Here is a 12,148-nt window from a genome sequence, read left to right on the forward strand (position 1 = left end):
TTGCAGCTACTGCTTTCTCCCATATAGGAGCATAAAGGCCTAATTTTCAGATATATAAATGATCCTTCCACAGTTGGTCAGAGTGACATTGCCAGGATCAAGCCAGAAAATCCTCTGGCTGTAAACCAACATAGGAAATTCTTAAGCCAGCAAGATCCATAAAACGCTCGCTCCATTATTTTCACAGCTAGCTGTCAAAATGTGCATTGGAAAAGCAGCTCCATGGTTTTGATTTTCTGGAGTAATCCCCAGGAGACAGGGTAATTTCACCTACTGTTGTTTGCATTCAGACCACCCAGAAGGTATAATAAAACTCCCGAATGCAGAGTGCACTTGCAAAGGAAACAGGAACAGAAATGGTATAGTGCAATAAGGAAGCTGTTGGGGTTGCTGTTACGATGCCAGGTACCTCAGAGTGCCTGACACAATAATGAATAAATCCCACATTATTTTCTTCTCAGTCTGAATCCAAGTTTTTGGTCATCGACGCAATGATACTGGGTCTTATCAGTAATTTACCTGCTCCAATAGACTCTGGAAACATATTTTCCCTGGTACAGTATAACATAGTCAGTTGTGTTTCAGATAGATATGCTCCCTGTTATGTTTTCCACACACCAAGAGCAAACGACCTCTCTGGGGAGAACCTGATTGACCTTTAGTTTAGTTTAGTTTACTTTAGTTTAGGAGAATAACAAAGCAAGAAAGAACAAAAATAAAGGCTCTTTGAGACAGGGCATAAAGTGTATCTCTGCTGACTGACTGCACCGAACTCAAAATGGCTGCTTCTCTCTGCTGACAAAAGCGATGTAAAAACTTGGTGCAAAGAAAGCAGAAGGAATACATTGTGGAAAGGTGCCAAAAGCCACACTTTAGCAAAGCGTAGGGGTGCTTGGATCTGTGGCTCTGGTTCAGATCTCTGTCTAGGCTTTGTTCACTCCCGTTAAAGTCAATGTGTTGTCTGTGTAAGGATTGCACAGATTGACCCGGCAGAGCTGTAAGAACATTATAAACTGTAGCATATTATTATTATTATTTACTAATTGCCATGGTGCCTCTTACAGAGGCATCCAGGCTCCTGAGAAACAGACATGAAGAAACCAAGGACCCAGCACTAGGTTTGTCTCATGCCTGTAGAATTCTGTGATGCTTTTTTATAGACACTTCACTTTGAATCCACATTTACTTTGTGCCAGCCGGACAGTCTCTTTATAAGGCATCGTTGCTGATTGCTTTGAGCTGCTGTATCCTCCCAGATGTTCCCACTAAAAACTCTTACGTGAAAAACCTTCTCTGGAGCTTTCCTGACTGCATGTCCCCACCATCCCTCCCCTGGGACCTGCAGACAACTGGACTAGTGACTGCCCCAGGCCTCTTCCTTTCAAGAATACTTTCCTTGTGTGTTTAAACAGATCAGCCAAATAACACTGTGGGTGGGTGGGACTCCACACCTGAGATATATTCCTCTGTTTCTCTCCTCTCTGTGAGTGCAAGGTATAAAGCGCTACAGTACCCTTATTTCTATGACACAGCTGTGTTGCTTTCTAGTGTAATGGCCAACAAGCACTGCCATTAAAACCACACTAGCAGTCAGGGTCAGTGCTGTGCAAGGCTGCAGTATTCTTTGCACGGGGTGAATCATTTGTGTTTGATTTTGGATTTGATGCCACAAACCCTGTTACTCACACAAGTAGCCCTTACTCACATGAGCAGTCACAGGCTGCACAAATGAGTAAGGGTTTGCAGGATGGCTCTCTGCAGCCCTGATTGTACAAGCTGGATGGACCCCGGTGAAGGGGACCTATGAATGTTGCTGGGTCTCCTTAATGATGCAGTGGTCTGAATGCAAGCCTGGAAGTTCACAGTAATCCATGCAAGGCCAGGGGCAGTGGCACAAAGTCCACTCTGGTCCCTGGTGGGTCCCCAAGCTTTCTGGTAGTTCAGTGTCATTGGATTCTTAGGGACTGCAGGACTAGAAGGATGACAGTGTGCGCACTCTAGTGTCTGTCCCCATCCTGGCTCTCTCAATCTCCAGCCCTCTCTGCTTGCCCAGTTTTCTAGGGGGTGGACTGGCATCACACATTTAGCTGAGCCCCCGCCCCTTTCACTTGGGAAGGTGAGATCTGTGTGCAGAAAGTCTCCTCCATGTGTGACCCTATGGGGGCAAGATCTAGGCCACTGTCATTATTTATTATCTCATAGTGCCCAGGTGTGCTAGGCCTTTCCTGGAAAACTGGGCTCTTCCCCAGAGAGCTTGCAGTCTTTCTGGAGGGCTCCATGAGTCAGAAGATAAATCAGGTGCTATAAAGGGCAGCATGGTCTAGTGGGTTCCACTGCAGACTGGGTTCTATTCTTGGCTGTGCCACTGACCTCCTATTTCCCCTTTCTCTGCCTCTGTTTGCCCTCCCACACCTTGTCTGTCTAGTCTGTAATCTCTCCAGAGCAGAGATTGTCTCTCACCATGCGTTTGCCCAGCAATGGGTCCCTCATATCCTGGCTGGGGCCTCTATGTGCTGCTGCTATTTAAATAATAGAAAATACCAATCAATCAGTCCAATTCTATGGCCTTTTTGGTGGTTGGGCCTCTCTCCTGTGCCTGCCAACAAAGGTACTAATTGTAATGTGGAGATTTGTGTACCAGGCCACTACACAGCCTTCGTTGCAACTTTCGGTCACTACTGGATTCAGATGAGTATTGTGGAGGTTTTGGGGATCTAGTCCCAATTCCCTGGGCTGGTGCTTTGAGGTTTCCAATTTCTACTCCTCTTCTCTGGAGCTAGATCTATTAGTGACTAGGTACTGTCACTCCTGGCACCTCATGAAATTGCAACTGTAAACAAATGATGGGAAAATGTAAATGTTCTTGGGTGTACCTCTCAGCTCTTAAGTATCAGAGGGGTAGCCGTGTTAGTCTGGATCTGTAAAAAGCAACAGAGAGTCCTGTGGCACCTTTAAGACTAACAGATGTATTGGAGCATAAGCTTTCGTGGGTGAATGCCCACTTCGTCGGATGCATGTAATGGAAATTTCCAGGGGCAGGTATAAATATGCTGGCAAGAATCAGTCTGGAGATAACGAGGTTAGTTCAATCAGGGAGGGTGAGGTCCTCTGCTAGCAGTTGAAGTGTGAACACCAAGGGAGGAGAAACTGCTTCTGTAGTTGGCTAGCCATTCACAGTCTTTGTTTAATCCTGAGCTGATGGTGTCAAATTTGCAAATGAACTGAAGCTCAACAGTTTCTCTTTGGAGTCTGGTCCTGAACTTTTTTTTGCTGTAAGATGGCTACCTTTACATCTGCTATTGTGTGGCCAGGGAGGTTGAATGTTCTCCTACAGCAATGGCAATATACAAAAACCTGTAGGAGATCTCAGGTGAGTTTGCAGGGCTGGCAGTTAGAAAACAACAGCTGAGCATGTTTGCTAGAGTCGCTCAGAGACAATAAGCATGAAACTCCACAATGCCGTTTGCGTAAGCAGTGTCCAGAGTGGCACTGGGCGTTAGGCCCTCTAAGCTGGTGGTATCAGACATTTGGTTTCACAGGCACCAAACATTTGCAAAGAAGAACCCTAATGCCCGTTACATAAGAAACCAGTTTCAGTGGCTCCTAGTCCTATATTTGTCTCTGATTGCACAGAACCCAGCCCTGCACTCAAGGCACATACTGTAGAGTTCAGTTAGTTAACTTCTGATTAGGGAACAAGTCCCAGCTTGTGAACCCTGGGCTCAGCGGCAGGATCGCTGCAGGCCTTCTGTGTAATGCTGCGAACAGAGACAATTAGAGCGCCTTGGCGAACACTGAGCTCAGCGGTTAAGGATACATCAATAAAACGTCGGCTGTGACATTTAACCGGCAGCCTGCCCATGCTGCCTAGAGCCCACGTCCTTTACCTGGGCAGTATGCACGGGGAATAGGAGTTGCAATGCTGGGGGAGTTTAGGGAGTGTGCAAGTCTTTGTTGCTGCGCCCACATACATAGGCTGTGTGCAGGGGTGGGGGCTCCATGGGGCTTAAGGATGGGGAAAGGAATCCTCCCCCAGAGGCTGCAGAGCAACAACAGCTCCCCCATGCCTGCCTGAGCTTCCTCAGAGCTGCACAGGGTAGAACTGGCTAGTGAATACATAGAGAGGCACACTACTCCTCTGCCACCCTGTCCCCCAAAACCTCCCCCTCCCATGCTAGGATCCAGGGAGTGCTGTGTGTGTCCTTTATAGTGCTCAGGGGACGCAGGCTGCCTGCCTGTGCTCCTGGCCCCTAGGCACTGGAAGGACACCAGTTGTTCTGAGAATCAGGCCTTCCACATAAACCAGGGTGGGCAAGGTGAGCCCCTGGCTGCTGTAGACTAAAGTAACTACTTGATCCTTCAGCCAATAGCTAGGCACGAGTGTGTAGTTAGCACAAGTTGATAATTGCGCTCCGGGGGATGATTTCTCCTATCCCTGGAGGAACTTCAGTTATCTCCTGGCTTGATCTGCTTTTGTGTCATTATACAGCTCGTTACAGTGGTGTACCAAGAAACCCCGGTGAGCTGAGACTGGCTGAGGCTTGTACGCAGAGGTCTCAGCTTCCATCGAAACAGTGAATGAATATTATGGTGCTTCAACTCCATGTACAGCCACATGTGGAAAGAGGCAGGGCAGAGAGCACAGGTCCCTGCTGAGTGGTCGCAGAAAAGAGCAGTGGGGACCAGTGAAATCAGGGGATGCTGGGCAGGTTCCAGCACCCTGTGGTCTCTGATAGAATCAGGCGTGTGGTATATTAACATTGCCAAGGTGTCACAGGGCTGGCCCTTAAGGGAGTCAGCTGCCCAACCTACCTGTGAGAGGCTCCACTGAAGGGAATGAGCCAACCAGGCCCACCTGGGGATATGTAACTCCCTCGGTAGCTGGAAGGCAGTTAAGTAAGGCGCACCTGGGCCTAGTAAAAGGCTGAGGATTGCTCAGTTGAGAGGGAGCTCTGGAGGAGAAAGGAAGTGCCAGGGGCGGGGAGTGTGACATTGCACCCCATAACGCTTTATGGAAATATGCTTATGAATGTAAATATGACATAACTGGAGTATGTTTTATGCTACATATGCCATGTAACGTAGCTCTGCAAAGGTTATGATCTACTGAATATATTCATCCTATTTGTATGCATGTATCACTTTTGTATTTGAAGTTATGAATATTGGCTGTGTATTGATTTTAAGTAGTCTTAGTAAGGCATTTGGTCAGTTTCTTTAGAAAGGAATTTGCAAGTTAAGTGTCCAATCAAGAAACACTTAACGGACAATGGGTCTTGGAAGACTCTAATCCGCATAAGAAGTCTACCTGAAGACGTTCAAGATAGCATGTGAACAATGGCTGCCACCTGTACATTCTGAGTCATGCATGGAAATGTGACTTGCCCATGTGACTCCAAAACTCCATCTTGTAGCTGGGATTCTACACAGGGGGAGGGGGAGGGAGAGGGACCACCCACAAGAGAAAGTCTATTTAAGCCCCTGGAGACCCCTCCATTTTGTCTTTAGCTGGCTCAAGAGACAGCCTCTCCACCCCCAAAGGATACCTGAAAGAAACTGGAACAAAGGACACTAACCACAGGGGTATGCGTGATTGCTGGACTCAGACTAGAAGGAGGCTAGTCTGTAAAAGAAACTTACTGGAACATCTCTGAGGGTGAGATTTCATCAGTAATCACTTTCGTACTGTATTAGGTTTAGACTTGCGTGATTTATTTTATTTTGCTTGGTAATTCACTTTGTTCTGTCTGTTATTACTTAAAACAGCTTAAATCCTACTTTTGGTATTTAATAAAATCACTTTTTACTTATTAATTAACCCAGAGTAAGTATTAATACCGGGAGGGGAGGCAAACAGCTGTGCATATCTCTCTATCAGTGTTATAGAGGGTGAACAATTTATGAGTTTACCCTGTATATGTTTTATACAGGGTAAAATGGATTTATTTGGGGTTTGGCCCCCATTGGGAACTGGGTATCTGGGTGTTGGAGACAAGAGCACTTCTTAAGCTGTTTTCAGTTAAGCCTACAGCTTTTAGGGGATGTTGTTCAGACCTGGGTCTGGGTTTGTAGCAGGCTAGCGTGTCTGGCTCAAGCAGGCCAGGTTCTGGAGTCCCAAGCTGGCAGGGAAAACAGCTCAGGGGTAGTCTCAGCACATCAGATGGAAGTCCCAAAGGGGGTTTCTGTGATCCAACCCATCACAAGGAGCTCCTAGGCAGCCTGAACTGAGCAAAAGCTCTCTGGGCGGGTAGTACAGAGGGGAAGGGTTGCTGGGCAGCAAGGAATCCTCAGGCCTTACCCCAGACGATGCTGCTGCTGGAACCTAGAGACTTTTGTTTTGGGACTTCTAAGTGTTATCTGGGCTCTGAGCCCGGAGACTTTACAGTCTGGCCCAAGTGCCCCTTTTGGAAGGGTTTATTAAAGGCGATATGGTACTATAAAGTAGAGTGTGTTGGCTTCTCCTTGACAGGGCTACTTAAATGACCTCATTGGTACCTCCTTAAGGAGGAGAAACTGTGACAGGATCCCAGCTGAGCCCCACTCAACTGCAAGGGGGTGCTTGGGAGGCAATAGTGCCCTTTCTAGGCTAGGCCAGGTTAATTGTCCACCTGGGTCAGCTATGGTGCCCACCCTCCCCACTGAACAGATTATTCCTTGTGGTAGCCTGAGTCACTTGTAGGGGTGAAGGTACATTGTGACATGGTGTGTGTGTGTAAAAGCATATAGACCATGCTGCTGGAGCCTACCCTGGCTCCATTGCTAGGCATCTGCAGAGCAGCCTGTCCGTGTGCCGGAACTGGACCCAGAGTGAAGCATTCATGCCTGGCACTCTGGCTGATGCTTCTCTGGTACACTGTAGGCTGGGATTTGCAAGGGAACCGAAGGGAGTTTGGCACCCTCATGTCATTGAATTTAAATGGGAGTTGGGCACAGAGCTCCTGTGAAAATCCCAGTCATAGGTTCAAACTCCTGAAAGCTCTTTTTGGAGGAGAAACCTGTTTGGTGTTGAGTGCTCCGAGCCAAAAGATCCTTTGCTGCCAAGCTACATGCTCTGAACACCTTCCTAAATTACTTTGGTCATCTTGCCAGCTTTTGTAGAATCTTTCATCTCTCCACGGCATGCCAGGACTAACCTTCCTCTGGAGACAGTTCAGCGGCCAGTCAGAACACACCTTCCAGCTAAACTGTTTGAAAAAGACTTGTCATTTGCAAGGGAATAAAGCTGTTGATCCAACTCTGTTTTTCATTTTTCTTTTACAGACGCCATGTATTCTAGGAGGTTAAGTGGACCGCAATGTACTGAGGATAAAAATTTCATGTAATATGAGATTAAGTACCAGGCACAATATTTCTGTGAAGAAATCTTGATAATAGTACTGAAGGGATGTGGCAGGAAGGGCAATGCTGAAAAGAAATGTTACAGTCTTTTGGCTGATCACAGCTTGGATGTATATATGATGAAGGGACCTAACAGTGACAGAAGAGAAGATATTTTTAATTAGGGGATTGGATCTACTGCATTTGAGATCCAGTATTTAGATTTGAAAAATAAAATCAATATGCTTTACTGTATCTAATAAGAATAGAAATATTTTAAGTATTTAATTTAATTTTAAATGAAAGTACTTTGGGCTTTTAAAAAAATGTAAACATCCGCCTGTAATCTTTACAACCCAAACAACAGCTGAGCATTCATGAGAACTCCAACATGAAACTGACTCAATATTAAAGATGAGCTGAGTCGATTGCCTCTCGACTGGGAGCCAAATTTCCCCAAAGTTTGTTTGTGGGTTTCTGGTTTGGCCCATTACAACAAAAAAGGCCAGTGACAAAGTCTGGATCTGGATCCAAACTTTCCAAAAGGTCATGACTTTTCAGAACTAGGGTTTGGGTCAGGCCCAGGTGTGCCAGAAAAAAGGTGGGATTGGCCAGGCCATTTTCATCATCCAGTTTGGATGAAATCCAAAAAGTAATCAAAAGCATATAGAGGTTTTACTTAATAAGTGGAGTTGTTACTAGCATCACATATTAGGGTGGTTTTTATGCAGATTACATCCCTTTACCAAGGCAGTTACTAAATGTTGCAACACACGGAGTTAAGACAAAAGCTTGCTCTTATCTATGTTATCTGAGAAATACGTGGAATGACTGGCTCCTCTTTTCTATGAATAACTCTTTTGCTGGTAAGCTCCTTGGGGCAGGGTTGAGTGCCAAGCAGAGACTGGATGCTATTTGAAAATAAATAATAGTCATAAGCTCTACATGTGTTTCAGGCATGTGTATTAGTGACAGGCCAGCACGGACCATTTATCTAAGACCTTCTAAATTCTGGGTGGTTCAGATAAATAGAACCATATCTCAATTGTTCGTGGGCTTGGTTACACCCAGATATGAGGCCTCTGGGCAGGGCCTCCATGGAGCAAATCCAGCTAGTGGTGGAGAAGACCTTCTTTGGGATTGTTGGGGGTATCCTTATGCCCTCCCCCACTCATCCAGCAGTGCATTCATGAGTGGTTATCATGTACCCCCTCGTTTATAGAGAGGCATGTAAATGATAGTTGGGTTCTGTTCCTGGTTCTGCCACTGAGCTGCTGTGTGACCTGGGGCAGATCAATTTCCCTTTTCTTCCTCTCCTGCCCTTTGGCTGTCTTGTCTACATAGATTGTAAGCGCTGTAGGGCAGGTACCGTTTCTCACTAAATATCTGTACAGCACTCAGCACAATGGGAGTCCCGATCCCAGGTCAGGTCAGGTCTCCAAGTGCTACTGGAATACAAATAATAATGACACAAAATATCCGGAGACATTCTACTAAAAATATCAATGAATTTATAACAACATGCTCCCAAAATGTCCAGCAAGCCACGTTCTTTCAGGGCAGCAATGAAGAGACAAGGGGGGTTCTGTGCCTGTGTATGGATAGAGAGAGTCCTCACTCTATCATTAATGTTTAATACCATTGAGAATACTGTTTATGTTCCTATGGAAAGATCACCTTGGCCATTTGTATGCTACTCAGTGCTGACAAATGAGGAGGGATATTTTCTTTTCTTTTTTAAATCAACTTCCACGGAGAGTTGTCTTTTATTATTTTGTTTTTTTCCAGCCGTGCTTTGTGGGTACTTGCCATGATGGCACTCCACTCACCTCTGGGTGTTTGCAGAGGAGACCAAAGCTGAGATGTAGAAAGAATGATCCTTTGTTGTCTGGTAGCCTGAATGTGTTGTGTGGGGAGGAGAGAGGGATACTCTCCCGCCCTCCAACCAAAACTCCTGCCAAGGTGATAAAGATTTAACAATAACCAGTCATAACATAACTGTTCCTGGCTGCTGTGCCAAAATTTGCTGCAAGCGAATAAACACTGATCTAGCAAAAGACTGGCAGACTTCAAGATGGTCTTCAGGGTGTGCTAATTACTTCCACATGTGGCTCAGAACTGATGAGAAGTAGATGCAGCCTGATGAAACCATCAAGGCCCCAGCCCACCTAAGCACTCAAGCGCATGCATAACACGAATCCACTGATTAATCCCATGTCTATGGAGCAAAGCATTTAAACATGTGCTTAACTTGAAGCTCATGGTCACAGGATGGCTTGTCCTTGGAGAACCTGGGGCTAAGGCAGCCCTGCTTGCAAGATGAGCCCAGCTGAGAGGAAGCTGGTAATTTAAATATAATAAAAGACAGCCAGATGCTGTGGGGAGGAGTGGCTGGGAAAAGACAAAGCCAGCAAGCTGCTGGGGGTAGAAGGCCTGCTGGCAAGCCAGGGGATCCCAGGAAACAGGATGCTGTGTGGAGCTGGAACTGCCGAAATGCTCCATGTTTGGTTTGGAGTTTTGTTTTTGACATGCTTTGTTGAAGAATGAAATAAAGCCTGGTGAAGAATGAAATAAGGAATTTGGGGCTGAGAAGGGGACTGGAAGCTGTGTGCTCCTAAAAGGGTGCTCCCTGGTGAAAGGGAACTAGAGGTGGGTGGTGGTGGCTACTATGGTACTACAATTGTGTTAAAATCTCCCTGGAGTAAATGGGGCTGCTTGTGCTCTGAAGGTGAAGTATGTGCTTAAATGCTTTAAGTGGGAGATTTCCAAGAGAATATTAGGAAACTTCCCGGCCCCAACTGTTGCATTTCACCAGTGCATTCTGCTGGAATCCTCCTTTGGCAGACCTCCACCTCTGGAGACAAGGCACTTAGAACCTTACTCCCTTGACAAAGGGCAGGGGTTGCAAGGGAAAGCTAGTTGCAGGCTCAATTGTGACTTCACTATCATAGCTTCACAGGAAATAGCTAATGTGAAGAGGGCCCCTAAGATGCAATTCAATGGTATTATGCCATGCTCTGGAAAGTTGGGACCTTTGGCTCTCCATGTCCTTTGTGATTCTAATGACAGATCTCTAAGGGCCTGATCCAGCTGCCAATGAATTCAATTGGAGTCTTTTTATGGACTTTATTGGGCTTTAGATCAGGCCATAAATATGGTGTGGTTTAGCACATATATTCCTGATACTTATGGTCGGGAATCTAAGCCAAATGATACCTCCTATCCCTGCTCATATGATTCCAGTTATTATAAAACCTAAACATAGTTCATGCCATGGCTTTTTGCAGTGGTCTGGTTCCATATGAAGCCACATACACAATATAATAATCTCATGCTTTAAATGACCTATTCTGTTAATATTCTCATTTCTTTCTATGCTGAAGTATAAACCTTTTATATGGCTATAAATCTGGGTGTATGTGACTCCAAATGCTGATATATTTTTTTTCTCCAGTTTTATGTCCTTAATACAATGTATGCTGTTTTCAACTTCATGTGAACAGCCCATTTGCCAGTTTGATGCACTTTGAGCACATCTTTCTTGCAACACTGGATACTGCAATCAGATAATCTAATTCCCAGAACAGGATCCAGACTCCATTGCTTTAAGCCTGTTGTAGTTTATAGATGCTATAAGAAGACTTTGATTCAACTAATTGGTTTCTATTTTCTACTCTAACCAGAGTAGAGCTTATTGATGGTAAGATTTGACTTGTGGTCTCGAAATAGATCAGACAGGGAAGAGTCTCTCATAGTAACAGATTGAGATTAAATATATCACAATGAGCAATAGTTTCTACTCAAATTATTTATTTAGTGGCTTTAAAAAAAGTCCCAGAGGAGAATTTTGAAATGTGTCCAGAGGATTTAGGAGCACAAGTCCCACAAATCCCACTGAAGGTCAATGGGGACATTATTTTTTTTTAAAGAAAAGTACAGTTCTTGACACATGTTGTGATCACACAAGTTAACTGCATCTTAACTATGTGAAAATGCAATACACTTGCCTTTGAGAGAAATGAAAGGCTGTGGTTTGGTGACTCATGGTGAGAGGATGGATTTGAAATGATTTATTCATGTCACATTTCTTGTGTGGTTTTAAAAAAAAAAAAAAAATCCCTCAGTTGCATACTACTAAGTTCCTAAGACCAAATTATCTATCTAATAATCACCTCATTTTCAGAGGCGCTGAGCGCCCACAAATCCATCTGAGTTCAATGGGAACTGCAGACTTAGGGTGACCAGACAGCAAATGTGAAAAATCGGGACAGGGGGTGGGGGGTAATAGGAGCCTATATAAGAAAAAGACCCCCAAATCGGGACTGTCCCTATAAAATCAGGACATCTGGTCACCATACTGCAGATGCTCAGCACCTTTTGAAATTGATATCCTCATGGGACCAGATTTCAAGAACTCAGCACCATTAGAAGCATCTCCTTTGGGGCCATATTTACCATGCGTGCTCAGCACCCAGCTCTCGTCACTTTATTTTGGTGTGTAAATGAGTGCTGGGCTTACATGGATGCTGGACATCTACCAGGTGTCTCAGGGCAAGTCTACACTAGACATGGTACGTCAGTGCAGCTGTGTCACTGCAGCTGCGCTGCTGTAGCACATCTGGTGAAGACGCTCTATGCTGACAGGACAGTGGTGAAGTTGCATTGCTCAGAGGGAGTCCTTCTCACACCCCGGGGCAACGTAAGTTAGACAGACTTAAGTGGTGGTGTAGACCTGCCCTTGCTGTGTAGTTGGTGAAGATCTTCTCTCCGGTGCTGGTTTGTGTGTGGAGAAGCTTTACCTACTGAAGCTAAATGCCCACACAATGGGTAA

This window comes from Trachemys scripta, chromosome 14 (genome assembly GCF_013100865.1).
Source record: "Trachemys scripta elegans isolate TJP31775 chromosome 14, CAS_Tse_1.0, whole genome shotgun sequence".
Lineage (NCBI taxonomy): Eukaryota > Metazoa > Chordata > Testudines > Emydidae > Trachemys > Trachemys scripta.